Raw genomic sequence first — 20,798 nt, forward strand, 5'->3', positions numbered from 1 at the left:
AGGCAGGCGGCACAGCTGTAGCGCCGCCAGCCACTGGTGCTCCAGGCAGCGCGGTAAGGGGGCACTGAGGGGGGGGTTGGATAGAGGGCAGGGGAGTTCAGGGTGGTGGTCGGGGGTGGGGGGGAACAGGGAGTTGAATGGGGGCAGGGGTCCCAGGGGGGAAGTCAGGAAGGAGGAGGGGTTGGCAGGGGTTCCAGGGGCAGTCAGGGGACAGGGAGAAGGGGTGGTTGGATGGGGCAGGAGTCCCAGGGGGCTGTCAGGAATGTGAGGAGGGGTTGGATGGGGTAGCGGGGGGCAGTCAGGAGCGGGGGTCCAGAGACGGTCAGGGGACAGGGAGCAGGGTGTGTGTGGATGGGGCCAGGGTCCTGGGGAGGGCAGATTGGAGGTGGGGGCCAGGCCATGACCCCCTCCCCTAACCAGCCCTCCATACAATTTCTGAAACCTGATGTGGCCCTCAAGCCAAAAAGTTTGCCTGCCCCTGCCCTAAAGGGTGTTGCTGCTCCCAGAGGGGACGGCCCCCTCCACTAAGGAAGTAACCCTGAGAGGACGGGCAGGAAGGTGGGTGCTTCCTTTGCTGCCTGGGGAAAGTGAAAGTGTTTTTGGAGTCCGCAGCAGGAGGGGAGCTGCCTCTGTCCCCCTGCCCAGTAGCAAGCCCTTGTGCAGCTGTTACCGAGTTCATAGCTGTGTCATCTTTCCAGGGACTCTGTCTGCTTGGGCCACCACCAAGCAGGAGGACCCACAGTCCTGCAACACTGGGACAGCAGCCCTGGGATCTGCCGCTAGCAGGGAAAGGAAAATGGCAGATGACAGCAGGGAAGAGGGAGACGTGCAGCAGGGAGCCCCAAGAGTGGGAAGACCAAAATGCCCAGATTTTGTCTGAAAGATTTCCCAGGGCTGAAGTTGATTGGCGCACCTGAACAGAGCTAAAGCAAATTAAGTCCACTTTAATTCTGAATAAGAGCACCACACAGGGATTTAATGTGGTTTACTTTAATACCCAGAGCTTCCCAGTTGCTGATCAGGGTTGGCTGAAAATTTTACATCAAGACCTTTTTTGATAGAAGACTAGATTTTGACTAAACAATTCTTTGTGTGTGTCTCACTGTGAAGTGTCTGTTTTCCTTGGACATTTTCAAGCATTCATTGCAAAACTAGCCCTCCTCCACCCCCCCCCCCCCCCCCCATATTTCATTGTTTTGAAGTTTTCAGCTAAAACGTTTCCCCTCCACTTTTCAGGCTTTCCGTTTTTTAATGAAAAGTTTACATTTTCTTGTTGAAAGTTTGAATGGAAATTCATCTCAGTTTTCCATAGGGGGAAAAAAAAATTTTCACCTGCCCCAGAGTTCCCCAATGTTTAAGTCCTCATTGGTGGAATCTGCCAATCCTCCATCCTGCCCTTTGTCCTGCATTAGGCCTCTGAAACCTCTTAGGGGTTAAAAGGCATTGGCCAGATGGCTGGGAGAGCTTCCGCCTCTGGTTGGGAGGATGCTGTGATTCCTAGTGACACCTGGGTGCAGCTTGAATTGCTGTTCTGGAGTCAAATGTGAATCGGGGCAGGTGTACATGGGCCTGGCGAGATGCTTGCTCTCCAGGCTGTGTGCTGGTCAGATCCCAGTTTCATGGATACAGAGATCCCAGCGCTCCCACTGCCTGAGTCTCAGAGACAGGCAAGGTGCTACAAGAGCCTGACTGGATGGTTCAGATTAGGGCTGTCAATTAATCACAGTTAACTCACGCGATTAACTACAGAAAAATAATCGTGATTAAAAAAATTAATCATGATTAATCGCAGTTTTAATCGCACTGTTAAAAATATTTTTGTATGTTTTTTCTACATTTTGAAATACAACACAGAATACAAAATGTACAGTTTCAGAGTAGCAGCCATGTTAGTCTGTATCCGCAAAAAGAACAGGAGTACTTGTGGCACCTTAGAGACTAACAAATGTACAGTGTTTATATTATTTTTTACTTGCAAATATTGGCACTGTAAAATGATAAACAAAAGAAACAGTATTTTTCAATTCACCTCACACAAGTACTGTAGTGCGATCTCTTTATCATGAAAGTGCAACTTACAAATGTAGGGTTCAGGGTCGCCCGGGGGGGGGGCAAGTGGGGCAATTTGCCCCAGGCCCTGGGCCCCGCAGGGGCCCCATGAGCCGCTCCAGGTTTTCAGCGGCACTTCCGCGGCAGGCCCTTCATGTGCTCTGGGTCTTTGGTGGAGGGTCCTTCAGTGCAGCGGAAGACTCGGAGCGTGTGAAGGACCCACCGCTGAAGTGCTGCCAAAGCCTCGGAGCGCCGCCTGGTGAGTACAAGCACCGCTGCAAGCGGCAGGAAAAAAAAGAAAAAGAAGAAAAAAAAAGCCGTGATCGGCGGCAGCTCTACCACCGCCGCTTCATTCTTCGGCGGCAGTTCGGCAGTGGGTCCTTCCCTCCAAGAGGGACCCGCTGCTGAATTGCCACAGAAGACCCGGCCCTGCCCCAGGCCCCCTGAATCCTCTGGGCAGCCCTGGTAGGGTTTTTTTCTTTTTTTGGTTACTGAACTGCACTCAAAAACAAAACAATGTAAAACTTTAGAGCCTACAAGTCCACTCAGTCTTACTTCTTGTTCAGCCAATCACTTAGAGAAACAAGTTTGTTTACATTTATGGGAGATAATGCTACCTGCTTCTTATTTACAATGTCACCTGAAAGTGAGAACAGGTGTTTACATGGCAGTTCTGTAGCCAGCATTGCAAGGTATTTACGTGCCAGATATGCTAAACATTTGTATGCCCCTTCATGCTTCAGCCACCATTCCAGAGGATATACTTCAATGCTGATGACATTGTTACAAAAAATGTTTTAATTGAATTTGTAACTGAACTCCTTGGGGGAGAATTGTATGACTCCGGCTCTCTGTCATATGTTTCATGATAGCAGTCTCGGATAATGACCCAGTATGCATTCATTTTAAGAACACTTTCACTGCAGATTTGACAAAACACAAAGAAGATAGCAATGTGAGATTTCTAAAGATAGCTACAGCACTTGACCCAAGGTTTAAGAATCTGATGTGCCTTCCAAAATCTGAGAGGGACAAGGTGTGAAGCGTGCTTTCAGAAGTCTTAAAAGAGCAACACTCTGCTGTGGAAACTACAGAACCTGTAAAAAGCAACAGAGAGTCCTGTGGCACCTTTAAGACTAACAGATGTGTTGGAGCATAAGCTTTCGTGGGTGAATACCCACTTGGTCAGACGCATGTAATGGAAATTTCCAGAGGCAGATATAAATATGCAGGCAAAAATCAGTATGGAGATGATGAGGTTAGTTCAATCAGGGAAGGTGAGGTCCTCTGCTAGCAGTTGAGGTGTGAACACCAAGGGAGGAGAAACTGCTTCTGTAGTGGGATAGTCATTCACAGTCTTTGTTTAATCCTGAACTGATGGTGTCAAATTTACAAATGAACTGAAGCTCAGCAGTGTCTCTTTGGAGTCTGGTCCTGAAGTTTTTTTGCTGTAAGATGGCTACCTTAACATCTGCTATTGTGTGGCCAGGGAGGTTGAAGTGTTCTCCTACAGGTTTTTGTATATTGCCATTCCTGATATCTGACTTGTGTCCATTTATCCTCTTGCGTAGTGACTGTCCAGTTTGGCCAATGTACATAGCAGAGGGGCATTGCTGGCACATGATGGCATATATAACGTTGGTGGACGTGCAGGTGAATGAACCGGTAATGTTGTAGCTGATCTGGTTAGGTCCTGTGATGGTGTTGCTGGTGTAGATATGTGGGCAGAGTTGGCATCGAGGTTTGTTGCATTGATTGATCCCTGAGTTAGAGTTGTTGTGGTGTGGTGCGTGGTTGCTAGTGAGAATATGCTTAAGGTTGTCGGGTTGTCTGTGGGTGAGGGCTGGCCTGCCTCCCAAGGTCTGTGAGAGTGAGGGATCATTGTCTACAGCAAAGCACTGAGGTACAACCGCATCTGCTCCAACCCCTCAGACAGAGACCAACACCTACAAGATCTTCACCAAGCACTCTCAAAACTATGATACCCACACAAGGAAATAAGGAAACAAATCAACAGAGCCAGACATGTATCCAGAAGCCTCCTACTACAAGATAAGCCCAAGAAAGAAACCAACAGAACTCCACTGGCCATCACCTACAGTCCTCAGCTTAAACCTCTCCAACGCATCATCAGTGATCTACAACCCATCCTGGACAATGATCCCTCGCTCTCACAGACTACAACAGTGCCTTGTGAATGCCTGTTCTCACTTTCAGGTGACATTGTAAATAAGAAGCAGGCAGCATTATCTCCTCCAAATGTAAACAAACTTATTTGAGCAATTGACTGAACAATAAGTAGGACTGAGTGGACTGGTAGGCTTTAAAGTTTTACATTGTTTTATTTTTGAATGCAGGGTTTTTTTGTACATAATTCTATATTTGTAAGTTCAACTTTCATGATAAAGAGATTGCACTACTTTACTTGTATTAGGCAAATTGAAATATACTATTTCTTTTATTTTTTTACAGTGCAAATATTTGTAATAAAAATAAATGTAAAGTAAGCACTGTACACTTTGTATTCTGGGTTGTAATTTAAATCAATATATTTGAAAATGTAGATAACATCCAAAAATATTTAAATAAATGGTATTCTATTACTGTTTAACAGTGCAATTAATCATGATTAATTTTTTTAATTGCTTGACAGCCCTAGTTGAGATGCTTCATCCCCACCCACCTTCCTTATAACAGTAGCCCAGAGACATAGAGTCAGCCCGGAGGAGCGTGACCAGGAGGGACGGGGCAGCAGGAGGGGAGTAGGGCTAAGGTTAGAGCCTGCATGTGAACAAACCCCTGGTTCTGAAAGGACTCTGCTCCTTAGAAGACATCACCCTGCAAATAGCTGGTTTGGAGGACACTGAACTGCTGCAGGGCTACTGAGCTGACAACCGTCTTCTAACTGCCTCCCTTTCCAGCAGACAGCAGGTCACTGGGCCAACACTCCCAACAGCCTTGGGCAGAGTGTGCCTGGATCACACACACACATGCCCAGAATGGCAGCCAGCCAGTTGTAAACCAGGGTCTGCCACAGGATGAGCTGGATCAGGTCCCACGTGTAACCCCTGCTAGCCCAGCATGGCTTTCTGGGCTCCTGTAGGGATGAGAACAGGAATTAGGTGTATGGGGTGTCTACAGGCAGGTGGTAGTGACCCATGCATTTTGGGCTTGGGTTCAATTGCTGCATCCCTCCAAACCAGGGTTATCCAAATGATACACAGATAAGATGTACTAATGGAGCTTATTCCTTAGCTCAAGTGGCAAAGGCCTGTGATGTGATGTGGGAGATCCTGGGTTCAAAGTGTACTCATGACCCCTAGTAGAAGCACTTGCACCCACTGTCACAACGACTCTTCCTTAGAAGTCACTGGGGCTGTTCCACCCCACACCTTCTGTCCCATGTTCAAGCCAGTTGCATTATTTTGCACTGAACCTTAGATCCCTGAGCTGCTGTTTCCTGTGCATGCCCCACCCTGCTAACACCTCCACAACACTGCACAGGCTGGGACAGGAAGGGCAGTTTGGTGGTGGGAAAAGGGGATGGGATGGGAGTGGGGAGCAGATCCAGGGACAGGGAGTATCAGCACTCAGTGCTGACCTGCAGTGGGCCTCCTGAGTGATGGAAAGATGAATGGGGAACCCAGTGGCACATAAACTCTTCACTGCTCACCGTGTCACCACAGGTAACCGAACACCTGCCTTGGGTCCTGGCCAGATAATAACTCTGCTGTAATATGCAGGTTAATGTGTGACAGGTGCTTTCACTTTCCTTTGGTCAGAGTTCACACACAGCTCTGGGATCCATTTTCCCATCTGCCCCAGCACGTCTCGTCAGTTCCCTGGGCGCTCTGTGTGCGGCCGGGACCCCAGTCTCCTGGCTCACTACATGGCATCTCCTGGGACACACTGAATCCTTAAGGTAGATCTTTCCTTGTTATTTTATCCTGTTCCTTTGCTCTCAATGGCTGCTCACACTCCGGCCCCCTGGAAGCACATCCCCACTGCCATGGCCTGTTCCCACCTCCCATCAGCGCTGGGCAAATCCTGATTGTGGGTGTGATTCACTGATCAGCCCGTTACCCCTCACTGTATGGTGTGGCTATCTGGGGTTCCTTGTGGCCTTTCCCTGGAAAATGTGGTGGGGTGCACGGGTGGTTTGATGCCTCTTGAAAAGGGCCTCACAGCCCTGCCCTGCCAATGCCCCTAGGAGGGGGGTTGCCAGGCCAGAAGTGTGTGGGTGGGTGGGGGGTATCATGTGGCTCAGAGATCTAAATGGAAGATGCCTCCCTGGTTTTTATTATTGTTTATTACAGTAGCACCTAGAGGTCCCAGCTGAGATTGGGGCCCCCATTATGCCAGGTGCTGCCCAGATTACAAATGAGATCAGTGCCCCACTGCATAAGGTGTTGCACAGACCCTGACTGAGATCTAGGCCCCACTGTGCTGGGTACTTCATAGACAGTAACCGAGATCTAGAACTCGTTGTGCCAGATGCTGCACAGACCATGATGGAGATCAGGGTCCCATTGTGCCATGTGCTAAACAAACCCTGACCAAGAACTGGGTCCCATTGTGTCAGGTGTTGCACATACAGACTGTGAGAGACCATCCCTGCACCAAAGAGCTCTCAGTCTGGCAATCAGGTGTAGCTGAGTCTAGCTGGGCTCAGACCCTTTCAAGACTTGTCTCGATGGGACATTACGTTGTGTTAGAACATGTGTTAACCCAGCACAGGACACTGAATACACAGGCCTGGTCTGTGCTGGAGGGATGTGTGATGTTAGATAATGTATTAACTGTCAGACCTTGTAGTTCATCTAGCCCTCAGCTCACACTTGGCCAACAATAGCAGCCTTGAATGTCGGCCTGTCCCCTTGAGCACCTCCGCGCTTTCTCCCACGCTGCCGCCATGCACGGGAACAGCTCCCTGCCAATGTTCACAAAGCCACCAGCTTCCCTTCCTCAAAATCCCCCCTCGGAGCTACCTGTGCCATGGGGCCTATTGAACGCTGCCGCCTGGCTCTGGCTAGGCTAGCGGTCAACTGGGACTCTGCTTTCCTGCTACGCTTTCTCTTCTGTCTTGTTGTCTCGTCTTCCCAACCCATGACCACCGAGGGGTTTGTCTGTTTCACCCCCTGGCTGAGTCCTGTCTGACATTTAGATGGTGAGTTCGCTGGGACAGGGACTGCCGTTGTTATATGTCTAGGGTGACCATATTTCCCTGTACTGAATATGGGATACCTGGTAAAATTACTTGTATTCAAGCAAGTTCGATAGCAATCAATCATAGAAATGTTCAAAGTAACATCAAGTTCACTGAGCCCTTGTTAAAAAGAAATATTGTGCAGATGGATTCTTTTTATTTACCTTCTTATCTTTAAGGCTTTAGGGTTCACATGTGTGCATCACCCCTCTCCCCCACTCCCATACACTTCTCTCACTCTGCCCTCCATGCCTGGCTGGGCCCCTGGGATGGACCCACCTCTCCTGGTACCTGGTACTGTGTCTTCCCGAGGCAACATGTGGGTGGGGGGCACGCAGGGTGCATGCCCACCCTCCAGGATTCACACGAGAACATGGCCAGCAGCAGCCTTTATGCACTGTGTGGGGGGAAAGGATGGGAACTGCTTCCAGATGCAGGGGAGGAGGAGGAAGGGAAGGGATGACCTAGCGCATGTCCTTGCAGAGCTCTTCTCTTCCCCCTCCGACCCTACCATGTGGCTGGAAGCATCTTGTCCCTTCCTGCCCACATAGTGTTGAAAAGCAGCTAACACCTCCAGGCTGCTGCTGGCCACCGACATAACCCAGCTGCCTCCTGTCCCCCAGCTACAGCACAGGCAGGAAGGGGTTAAACCCTAAGGCTGCATTGTGCACCAGGCCCAGAAAACCTGGCTACAGGGGCTTCAGCGAACCCAGGCAGAGAGGTGGCTCAGCAGAGGAGGGTGTGTAGGGACCCAGGGTGGGGTGCGTGTGAAGAGGGTGCTAAGCCCCTGTCCTGGGGGCTGCTGTGGAGCCTGCAGCCTGAACAGGCTGGCAATCGCTTCCCCCCCCCACTCCAGAGCTTAGATGAGTGGTGGAGAGGCTTCCCCAAGCCAGGGCTGTGCAGGGCTTTGCCACATGCAGGGCTCAGCTCCTCCTGGCCAGCGCCCCGAGCCAGAGCGTTGGCGCAGCCAGAGGCAGTAGGGGAAGGAAGAAGCCTGCCTGACAGGCTGCTGGTGAGCTGAGTGCTCTGACCAGGGGCTGGTTCTCCACACAGTGCTGGGAGCAGGATGTGCCCCACCGGATTGGGGGGGGGGGGAGAGAGGATATGGAGGAGCAGTGGGGGGGGGGGCAAGAGGCAAAGCAGGGAGAGGACAGTGAGAGGGGGAGCATGTAAAGGGCCGCTGGTTGGGCAGCAGTGGTGACACGTAAGCGGCCGCTGCCTGGCACCTGCCCGCACTCACCAGCCACCACAGCTTTCAGCGTGCAGCCAGTACCGGCCAAAAACAGGATGGGGGGAGAGGTCCTGCTGGCTGAAAACTGGCACACAGTGGGGGCTGTGTTGATGGACTGGCAGGGGAGTGGCTGGCTCCACACACTGCATCTTTGCCCCGCCACCAGCCTTGCACACTCACCCCCATTGTCAGCCACTGGACCCCCCACTCACTACTGGTGGGTGAGTGGCTGGCAAGCAGGGATCCAGCTACCAGCAGGACCTGCCAGTACTGATGGGGGGAGAGACAGAAAATATGGGACATCTGCAGGAGGGCTTAAATATGGGACTGTCCCTTTAAAAACAGGACATCTAGTCACCCTATACATGTCTGTGCAGCACCTGGCACAGTGGTCCCCTGATCGGGGTTCCTTGTCAATACTGTAATGCAAATCATACATGACAGCAATAACTAGCTTGGTTCAGAAGCACTGTGCTGAACACATTGTTGCTCATGGTGTGGAAAAGGACATCCGTGGTCAGCATCGTGTCAGCTGGCCACAGTGACCCCCAGGAGTCTTTCTAGTGTTGTTATTGTGGTAGCACCTGGGGCCCAGTCCTGGAGCAAGGGGACCAGTGTGCTGGGTGCTGCACAGACACAGAACAGAGACAGTCTCTGACCCAAAGAGCTCACAGCCCAAGGGTAAAACTCTAGGGGTATCCGTGATCAGCTGACACCATGTCACACACAACCCATCATGTCTACACCGAGTCTGAATTCCTGCCTCTGTAGAGACCAAGGACCAGGATTTCACCCTGGGTGGTTAGTGTTGTTAACACACATTCTAGCACCAGGCAGTTGCCCTGCACAGAGAGGCCATAAAGGCCTGGCTGGGCTATGCTCGTCTGGGGAGAGCTGGATTTGCTGACCAGAAGCCAGGAAGCTCTGGAGGTTTAAGAGCTGTCCTGGGTGTTGCTGTGTGTTGGTTTCTATTGTGGGTCTGGAGCTCACAGACTGTTCATCTGCAGTAAGGTCAGGGGGGGATCCAACTCCGCTGGCTGGTGGGTAACATCTTCAACACCACTCGAGTGATTTAGGAGTTTAGGGTTGGAGTCACAGGGTTGCAGGACCTGACTCAGGACCTAGGCCCTGCTGCCTAGGGGACTTCACAGCCCCGAGTTTGCACCCAGGTTCCCCATAAAATTTCTGGGCAGGGCGAGGCACCTACCAAAGGACCCCTCAGAAGCCAGCACACTAAGCAGGGAGCCGCCTAAGCCAGCCAGTGAAATGCAGAGGAAAGGGGGCAGGGCTTAGGGCCCAGATTCACAAAGCGGGATTTGGGCACCTCACTCCCATTGATCTGGACCTTAGGTGCCTGACTGTCCGGCTGGAGGGAGACGCCTCCAGTAAACCCTCACCTGGAATTAGGCAGCTAAACTCCGTCAGCCCTTCCTTGCACAGAGCCAGAGAGAGAAACTCCCCTCCCCCTGCATTACAGCCAACAGCCCAGGGTCAGGGCACTCCGCTGGGATGTGATGTGAGAGGCCCAGAATCAAATACCTGCTCCAATAACTATTTAATTATTTATCCAGAGTGGATAAACAGGGGGAGTGGATAAACAGGGGACTCCCTTGGGATCAAATCCCTGCCCCAAATCAGGCAGAGGGGGAGAATCAAATCTGGTTCTCCTACAGCACAGGTGAATGCTTCAACCAATGACTCTTAGGTATTCTGACCACACGCCTCCACTCTCTGTCTCTCTTACCTGCTCCCAGCTATCTTTAGAGCAGGGCCTGAACTGAACTAGTAGGTGCTCTGAGAGCAGTTAGCCGTTAATCTGTCTGTGTCCTTTTGTGGATCTGGCTCTTAATTCCTGTTGAAAGCCAATGGGTCTTATGTGCTTTTTCAGTATTTTACCCTGTGTTATTAGTCTGAACAAGAGCCCTGTAAAGAAGCAGGAAACTAGAGCTGGTCAAGAATGTTCCATCAAAAATATTTTCATTAAAAGTGGCTTTCAATAATGATTCACAACAAAAAAACATTCATTTCGATTCCTGTCTGATGGAATCCAAATGAAAAATGTTTGCCATTTAAGGAGGAAAAAAATAGAGACTTTGATTTTAAATAGATTGGAAAATCAATTAAAACCATTATTGTTTTGTTTTGAGTCATTTTGTAAGAATATTGGACGATTTTAGGAAAACTTTTGAATAAAAAGAAAATCCCCACTGTTGCCCGACTCCCAGAATCCCCAGCATCTGCCGTGCCCTGGCTCTCTGGCATTCAGAGCCCCGCTTTGCTCAAGAGCATGCAGGTAGTAAAATGGCCCAGAAATGTACACTCGCCCTTTGCTCTGGGGCTGGGCCAGAGATGCAATGATAACAGAAAGCACTTGGCTGTGGGTCAGACTCCAATCCCTCCTTCCTATGCCAGTAGGGGCTAGGAACTCTGCAGAGGGTGGGGCTGGATTAAGGCAATGCTGGGCCCTAGGCTCTCCCTGACATGGGATCCCCATACACCTGCCCACTACCTGTGGCAGTGACAGGGTCCACCTTCCCCTCCTAAAGAGACAGGTCAGCACATGGGTCCCCTCTCACTCCCAGAAGGATTGAGGCATCAACAAGGATTTCCCCCCCTCACCCTCATTACTTCCCTCAGCAGCAGGGTGTTGGCTGTAGAGATACATTTGTGCAAGATTATAATTTAGAGCGTGGCATAGTATGATGAATATATTAATTTTGAGCCATACCTGGTTGCAGGGGTGCAGAATACAGTGTAGCTGTGCCCAGTAGTTCATCACCACAGACACTCTTTAGTTTGTTTTTAATAAAAGTTATATTCCTTTTTCATTCACTGTTGTTTAATGAACCCCAAGATCATTACAGAGATACTTGGTGGGGGGATGGGTCCCCAGTGCTCTTTCCCCCCAATCACACACACACAGTCCCTGCTGGGTGCAGTTGGCAGGGCTCCCAGAGGTGGGGCTGGCTGTAAACCTCCCACTGAGCTTCATGGGGCAGTTCCCACCTCAGACATCTGTCCCCCGGCTCTCTGAAGACTCAGGCAGGTGTTGCTGGGACCATTAAACCCAGAGCGCGATTCTGAGCTTTTCTCCTCACACATGAAACTGGGGAACTTACATCATCTTTTAAACACAAGACAAGAGTCTGCTGGGCCCCTGGGCACAGGCCTATAGTGTCTAGGCCTTAACCCTGCTCTCTGGCAGTTCATGTCATTCCCCAGTGACCTTGGGTAGGCAAAGAAGGGAGGTCTTGCTGGGGAGAAGGTCCCCATTGTTATGCTCCCAGCACACACAGAGGAGTTAGATAAAAGCATAAATTCTGTGGCTGGAAGGTTCCAGTGTAAGAGAGCTTTAATGCTGACAATCCAGAACAATAATACAGGGAGCAATGAAGCTGGCTGCTCCTTAACACCTAGAACTTAACCCTGCCCAGGGCATCTGCCTATGGTGCCCAGATTTTAACCCTGCCCTCAGGAACAACATGTCATTCCCAAGTGACCTTGGATGGCCTCAGAAGGGAGTCTTTTTTGGGGGAGGGCTTGATGGGTTCCCCCCTGAGGTGGGGGTATCACTGAGCCCTCTCACCCACCAGCCTGGGCTCCCTCTTACACTGTGCTGCTGTGACAAGCTGCAGATCTGCTCCCGGTCCTACACTTCCACCAGCATTCACACAGGTTGGGGCACACCCAGCTGCAGTTACATGCAGGCTCTCTGTTCAACCACTGCATGAACCAACAACAGAGAGGCTACAGCCAAGATAACCACCCGCACTCCAGACATGCACCCCCACAACTGGAATATAAACCCAAAATTATACCATCTTGCACTGCACAGGGAACTGTACAGCGTCAGCTCATAGAGTTCTCCCCTCCCTCAGTGTGGAGAGGAAATGCAACAACACCTGCAATCTTGAGCTAAGATTCCCAAGCACTTCACTCCAAACTTACTAGTTTAGCTTAAAACATAAAATACATTTATTAACTACAAAAATAGATTTTAAGTGATTATAAGTGATAGCAAACAGATGAAAGCAGATTACCTAGCAAATAAACAAAAATGCAAACTAAGCTTAACATACTAGATAGATTGGATATGAATTAGCAGATTTTCACGCTAACCGATGGTACAAGCAGGCTTGCAGATTCTTGAGGCACACGCTGTGTTTGTTTTGCAGCTTGGGTTTCCCAGGTTTTCATACACAGGCTAGAAATCCCTTTAGTCTGGATCCAGCATTTCTCCCAATTCAGTCTTTGTTCCTCGGGTGTTTCCAGGAGTCTCCTTCTGTGGGGAATGAAGAACGACCAATGATGTCACTCCCTGCCCTATATAGCTTTAGCATATGGCGGGAACCTTTTGTTTTAAACTTGGTTCCCAGACCAGTTTGTGGAATCCCAAAATGGAGTTCCGAGTCATGTTGCCTGGTCAGGTGCACTTGCATACCTTTCTGAGTCATAGCAGCTGTTACTACAGGCTGTCTGGAAGGTGCACATAAAGGTTAACTTCTTCCAGGGTCCATTGTCTTTGTTGATGGGCCATCAGCACTGCCTGACTTCTTCACTGTTGTACCTGAAAGGCTAGTTGTGGGTGTCATCCAGAGTAAGCACATTTGAAATACAGATACATAGTCAATGTTCATAACTTTATATACAAAAATGATACATGCATACAAATAGGATAATTGTATTCATCGAATCATAACTTTTCCAATGACATCTTACATGACCTGTCTTGCATAATATGCATCACAATTATGCTATAATCATATCATAATAATATCACTATGAAGAATATGGGGTGTAGTGTCACAGAGGGAATCCATTGTTATGTTCCCAGCACACATGAAGGAGTTAGATATAATCATAAATCCTCTGGCTGGAAGGTTGCAGTGCAACACAGCTTTATTGTTTAGAATCTAGAATGATAACACACAAGGACCCAAAATAGAGACAGAAAAAACAGGCTGCTCCCTAATGCTGAGAGGCCCAGGTCATCCCGCCTTTCTCTAGGCTGTTTTCTAGAACTGCCTGCTACTTATTCTAGATTACACACTTTCCTACAGAGACCCCTCCCTGCCAGCAGGACCAAGAAAACCCACATAGCATTTATAGTGACAGTTTACAGTTCCTGTACAAAGCAACAAAGAGTCCTGTGGCACCTTAAAGACTAACAGATGTTTTGGAGCATAAGCTTTCGTGGGTAAATATCCACTTTGTCAGATGCATGTTTGTTGCTTTTTACAGATCCTGACTAACATGGCTACCCCTCTGATACTTGAGTTCCTGTACAGTTTTCAATGTACCATGAACATGACGGATGGGCTTGGAGGAAGCTGGAAGTGAAACAGAAATGGATTCACAGATGTTAAGGCCAGAGGAGCCCATTCTGTCCACCCAATTTGACCCTGTGTACAGAGAACCAGAGAATTGGAGGCAGGAGTCCTCAGGGTCTGAGCAGAGCTGAGATGTCCCCTTCTGACTTCCCTCCTTTCTCACTGTATCTTGCTGTAATGTCTATTGATGTGATTGTCTGCCATTGGGATGGGGGAGCAGGCATCAGACAGTGCCCCTGGGTGTCTGTCACAGCCAGTGCCACCCCGTCCGTGTCACTTGGCGGCATCACTTTACAGAAGTGGGTGACTTCCAGCCAAGTTGACCCTCTACAGAGGTGCCCAGGACCCACCGGCCAGGGTGTGAGACGGGTCCCCTCTGGGCCTGATCCACACCGCATGTGAGTGTCACAGCCCCAGCTGCACAGCTTGGCTCTTTAACTCATGCTGCAGAGACTCATGCAGTTAGCTGTGGAGAGCCCCGGGTCACTCATGTGCTGTGTTATTCAAGGTGGAGGCAGGCACAGAGCCAGGCCCCTTCTGCAGGAACAGCAGTGTGGGTACCACTGGGGTTACCTGGAAGTGGCCCTGCTCTGCTGCAGGCTTAACCTGCACTGGTATCAGGGGACAACTGCACCAACACATGGTCAGAGAACTGACAAGGGGAGGAAATGGGGGTGGATACATGGCACTGCCCGGGGGTGGAAATTCCTAGTGCCAGGCCTGGGCAGGTGGCAGAGCAGCCTGGGAGAGGTGAAATCCTCTCCTGTCCCTGGGGAGATGCTCTGCCTGGGAGCAGAGTGGGTCAGGTTGGATGATGGATGGGGAGGAGTTAACCATCCCTGCTCTCTCCTTACAGGTCCCGGCCCAGGGTGTTCCCATGGCGATGTGGTGGCGGTTCTGTGTGTGCAGCCTGGGGATCCTCCTCCTGGTGCCATGTTCTCTCTCTGGTAAAAATATTTGAATCCTAATTATTTCCCTCCCTGTCCCCCATGTGTGCTGTCCCCTGCAGGGCTGGGGTAAGGGGATCTGAAGCCCAGTGACCTCCCCCCAACCTCCTCAGTTCTGCAGTGTAAAGGTGGCCAGGCCCAGGAGGCTGTGGGGTCAGGATAATGTTAGGGTGACCGGGGCATGTCCTACCTCTGGGTGGCAGGATTGTTGAATCTTGCAGCAAGTCACACAGCTTCTACTGCCCCTGAGAGAGGCTCCGAGAGCCCCCGACACTGATCCCTTCCTGTTCTGCCATGGGTCCCAAAGTCACTATGCTGATAGACCTGCCCCTCTGGGAACTTAGATTCTCATGGCCTGCAAGACCGTGATCTTCACACCTGCCTGAGGGACTGGGGTGCCGACATGCCAATAGGATGAATGGGAGCTGCAGTATCATCAACCCGAAACCTTCAAGCAATGTGAGTCAGGCCTCAAATATTAGGAGATTGAAAAAAATCATCAGATTTAAAAAACAAAACCCACCATTTGGGGTCTCCTAGTTTCCCTTTTTTTTTTTTTTTTTTTGAGCCTTCAGTCACACTCAGGTCACATTTCCAAGCTTTTCTCTGCAACCACTAGAGTTAAAAACTGACTTTTTATTTGAAATGAAAGCTGAGATTCTCACAGAATGACATGCCTCCAGGAGCCGGGGCTTATGAAAAACCCATGGTAGTCCCCAAAATCTGGCAACACTGGATCAAAGTCTCTTTGGTGGCTTTGAACATCTCACCCTTATCTCTCCCCACCTGTAGCCACACAGTGAGGGCCAGGTGCTGCAGCTCAGTAGTAATTGTTCTACGTGCCCCAGGCTGGAATGGACGAGCCTGGAGACCTTTCAGACACAGCTACTGTGCAGACATAAATCACCCTCAGATGCTTAATTTCTTCAAGATACCAATCACCAGAATGGTGACTGCCCATCTGAGCCAATTTTTGTTTTTGTTATTGAGCCATGGAAGGGACGTGCATCGGCCCAAAGGTCCATCAAAGGCTGGATACCCTCAGGCCAGGCAGAAACCCTCTAATATGGCTTCTCAGCAGCCATTGTGGGGCTACGTGGATCTGAAACTGGTTCATCAAAGAAGTTGCTTGCAGTGGAAAGAGCTTGTAACTGGGTGCCATGGGGCAGTGCAGGGCACTATGTACTGGTAGGTGGCTTCCAGCTGGGGCCACCCCATGCCAAAATAGAATAGGTAAGTTGCAAGACAGGCACCTTTGGAGGAGTTTCTGGGAGATTGTAGGACAGCATTGGAGAAGTAGCTTGTGTCAACTATGGTCTGGCTGCACTGTCCTGTGTCCACACTGAGAGTATCACAATTGAGCTACATATGACTCAGCCTCGGGAACCTTCTGCTACCAGCTATGCATGACTGGGGGAGTTTTCTTTAGCTTTGCAATGCCCTCTCCTCTTCCCTTCTACTCAATCTGTTCCTGTGGTTCTCTATTGCGAAGGAGTTCTCTCTGGCTGACTTCCCGCACCCTGTGATGGGAATAGTTGGCCAGGATGTGGTGTTATGCTTCCAGTTCTTGCCCCCAGCCAGGCTGCCCAGCATGGATGTGCAGTGGAGGCAAAGTGGATCAGGATTTATCTTGGTTCATGAGTACAGGAATGAGGTTACCCGGGACCTCCCGGGGGGGAGTTATCAGACCCAGACGGAGCTGTTTCTGCAGGAGTTCAGCAGCAGGAACATCTCCCTGAAGCTGAAATGGCTCCAAGTGGCAGATACTGGGACATACCATTGCTTTTTGAAGAATACAGAATGGATCCAGGAAGCCACCACTGAGCTACTGGTCACAGCTGAGATGCAGCACTAAGGGATGTAGAAGGATGGAATGTCATTGCCTCAGTAATGCTGGTCACGTTGCTGGAGCTGTTCCGGCTGTTCAATGCTTCTATTGTTTGAGCTCCAGTGTTATCAGTACTAGCAGATAGTGCAGCCTGCTAATTCAGCAGACCTAAGTGTTACTCACAAAGAACAACCACAGGCATGGTTTGGTGACAAAGGCACTCAGCCAGGTTTATTACTCTCAAGACACAGTCCTAATGCCCTGGCTCCATGGTTACAGGTACATTAACGCAGTGGCTCAGTCAGAAGCCCCTAGGCCACACAAAGAGTTAAGGTGAAGTACCCAGCATTTATAGACTGAAACAAACATCTGGGATCAACAACTTACATACGATCTTACATGACAGCTCTTTGTTACCTCCCCTTGTTCCTGATATTTCAGACACAACATCCCTATTCATTGTTCTGTTAAATCATTTTATCATGTACTAGATTGGGCTGTATCTGTACTAGCCTTCTGAAATGTATTTTCATAAATATCTAGTGCATAGAATTTCTTGGGAGTGATTATGATTTGGCAAGGTTAGCAACAACTTTGCCAAGTTCATATACCGGACAGTGAACTTGGAAGCATCTTCTTTAATACATGGCCTGACTTTGGTTCACAGCCTCTGGTTCAGGCCTCAGATCTTGCACCAGGCCCAGTGCTCCAGGTGCCTTTTCTTTTCTAACATCAAGCCCTGAGTACCGTCACCGGGAGCTCTGTATCTGGGCAGCCAGAGCCTCCTGTACCCCTCTTGATCTCCCAATACTGAGCCCAGTATGGCAATAGGGTCCTGTGCTGCAGGGAGTGGTGTGCAGGACTCAGTAGGGGGCACTCTCCCCTCGCACTGATTGCTGACCCCATTGTGGTGCTAGCAGAGTCAGTGCTGCATTAAACAACCTCTTTTCAATGGGATGTAAAACTGCGGTCCTCAGCTGTCATGCTCATTGCAGTGCTGTTTGAGGACCTTTATCTTCATTGTCAGCCCAAATCTCAGCTCATGTCAGAAGTACATTTGGCCTCCGTGAAACTCACCCTGCAGTCTCCAAGGGCTGTTTTTTTGTCCCACGGTACTGACCACATGTTCAGTTCTGCAAAAGGATAGTGGAAGGTTCAGTGAAAGTAACCTAGCCCCAGACAATACAGTTCATAAACATCAAGCCCCAGATGAGGGGCCCTCCCGTGATAATGAAGAGCATTGAGGTTGTTTTAAATCATCTCCCATCTTTGGTGGCTCCTAGTCCAAAGGCTCCGCAGGACATGTCCGCTTTTAGGGAGAGATTGAAATGAGGGGAGGGTGGTTGTGTGCAGCACAGGGAGAGGGAAATCCAAGCACGAAGGGTTGGCCTGGGGCACTGTCCAGTGTGAGAGAAGGACACCAGAAGGACAGTATTTAGGAGAGTGGCACAGGACAAGTGGTAGCAGAGATGTAGGTGAGGTCACCATCCCTCACTTCCTGCTCTGTACTCAAATGATCCTGACAGTTCCTGGACTTCACCCCAGAAGTGACTACATTTTAGCAGCAGGTGCAGGAATTTGTGTGTATAGCAGTTTAAGTTTTCCTCAGTGAGCCTGCAGGGCTATGTGCTCTATGGAAATACAAGACAATATTATTTAATTTTGCAAATCATCAGGATGAGGGATCCCAGTGAGCCTTTGCACATATGGGAATGGAGCTTTCCAGTCACAGCCCCCTATACCCAGCGGTAGCTGGGGAATCACATGGTGCTACCAAAGACATGATTTCCTGATACACACACTATCTCTGTCTCTCCCTGCAGCTGTGGCTCCAGTGTTCATTGACGTGCTGGGCCCCCGGGGCCAGGGGATTGGGTTGGCCTGTAGATCCACAGGCTGGTTCCCCAAACCCGAACTCCAGTGGGTTGGAAAGAATGGGCAGAACCTGGCGATGGAGATTGTGACCAAGGTGTCTCAGGACAGGGAGAACCTGTATAGTGTTGTGAGTCACGTCACTGTCACAGGAGGAGAAGACAATGAAGACATCAGCTGTGTAGTGTGGAATGGCCTGCTGGAGTCCGAGCGACAATCGGCCATTCACCTCTCACGTGAGTTCCTGCCCCCGTGCAGAATGGGTTGTTGTTAGTACTGCTCAGTGTTGTTAAGGCTGCTAAATTGTTACTGCTGCCGTGAGCTGTAGCCCACGAAAGCTTATGCTGAAATAAATGTGTTAGTCTCTAAGGTGCCACAAGTACTCCTGTTCTTTTTGCGGATACAGACTAACATGACTGCTGCCGATGTCGCTATTATTGAAACTCCATGGATGCTCTTGGAGCTGCATGTTAATTCAGCAGAATTTGATGTTATTTATAAGAAAGAGCACACGCTCGGTTCAGTGGTGATGGCACTCGGTCAGGTTTATTGTTGACAAAGCATGGTACGTCTGACATTTGGTTGAGAAAGGTAACTACTCAATTAATAAACTCAGAGTGTGTCTACACTAGAAACACTAGAGCAGCAACACTGTAGTGTAAACACTTATTACAGCACCAGATGGGGTTCTTCCATGGCTGTAGTAAATCCACTTGTCCGAGAGTGTGTACACCTGGGGTTAGGTCAGCTTAAATACATTGTAGAGGATGTGAATTTTTTCACAGCTCTGAGTGACGTAATTAAGCCGACCTAACTTTGTCGTGCAGATCATGTCTCAGACTCTGTAAGGGGTTTGACTTACTCCTGCATTGAACTCTGATAAAAAAAATTCGTACTGTACAACATCAATGTAGCCCACATTATATGAATTAAAAACTAGCTAACTGATAGATCTCAAAGTAATTGTAATGTGAAACATCCTCAAAGGGGATGTTTCTAGTGGGGATCCCACAGTCATCTGTTCTTGGACAATGTTATACCAGAGCTTTATCAAAGAACTGAAAAGAAATGTAAAATGTGCAGATGACCCAAAAATGGAGGTGTAAATAATGATACAAGTACTACAGACAGACCTGGTTTGCTGGATAAGGTGGGTTCACACTAACAACATGCTGTCATGGATACACAGGACTAGTGCAATGGCCCCAGCAAAAATTCCCTTTTTCTCACACATGCATCTCACACTTGCGGGATGGGAGACTGTAATCTGCAAAGCAATGACTCTGAAAAGGACTTGAATGTGAGCTCCCAGAGCGATGCTGGAGCTAAGACAATGATTGCAACCTTTGAATGTATAAATGAGAATATCTAGTAGGAGAAAGGAAGTGATATTACCTCTGTATATGGTGTTAGCCAGACCACTGCTGGGTACTGTGTCCAGTTCTGGTGTCCACATCTTCAAATGGGATGTTGACAAATTGGAAAGTGCTCAGAAAATAGCTACAGGAACAACTAGAGATCTAGAAACTTGCATCACAGTGAGAAATGTAGGAGCTCAAGTTATAGAGCTTATCCAAGGGAAGGTTAAAAGGTGACTTGATCACAGTCTGTAAGTACCTATACAGGGAGGAGATTTCTGACAGTCGATAGGTCTCTTATCTAGCATACAAAGGCAGAACAAGATCTGTTGGCTGGAAGTTGAAGCTAGACAAATTCAGATTAGAAATAAGGTGCAGATTTTAACAGTGAGGGGAATTAACCATTGGAACAACTTCCCTAGGGTCGGGGTAGATTCTCCATCACTTGAAATCTTTCAACCCAAACTGGGCGTCTCTCTCTATAAGATCTGCTCTGGCTGGAACAGAAGTTCTGGGCTGGATGCAGAGATCACTGGGAGAGGGTCTCTGGCCCAGGTTATACAGAAGGTCAGACTAATTAGTCATAATGGTCCATTCTGGTCTTAACATCCATGAATCCATGAACTAATAACACACTGTTTTTTGCTGAACTTATCTGGACTTGACGTGGTGACTGAGAACTGGGAACTGTGTGACAGTTACCATACGAACAGCCAGCTGGTGCAGGCAGGGCTGGGCAGGCTGGGCATAGAGCCACTGACTGTTGGCTTGTTTTGGGCAGGGCAGAGTCCTGTTTTTTGTAACGTATGCAGTGCTGGCTTCTCTGGCTTCAATGGCTCCCACTTGTGGCTGTGATTTGGGCATGGAGTGGATGTTCCCTTCATTCCCATTGACTTCTGGGGCTCCCTGAGCCAGGACTCAGCTGTCAAACCCAGTGGCAAACCCCATTCTCCTGCTCCAAGATGGGACCATGCTCC

The 20,798-nt window shown here is 49.4% G+C and overlaps 1 pseudogene; it reads left to right on the forward strand.

Annotated features, from left to right (window-relative positions):
* Positions 1-5,876: 5,876 nt before the first annotated feature.
* Positions 5,877-20,798, forward strand: part of LOC117870337 — a 29,658-nt pseudogene continuing 14,736 nt past the window's right edge.

This window comes from Trachemys scripta, unplaced genomic scaffold, assembly GCF_013100865.1.
Source record: "Trachemys scripta elegans isolate TJP31775 unplaced genomic scaffold, CAS_Tse_1.0 scaffold_26, whole genome shotgun sequence".
NCBI lineage: Eukaryota > Metazoa > Chordata > Testudines > Emydidae > Trachemys > Trachemys scripta.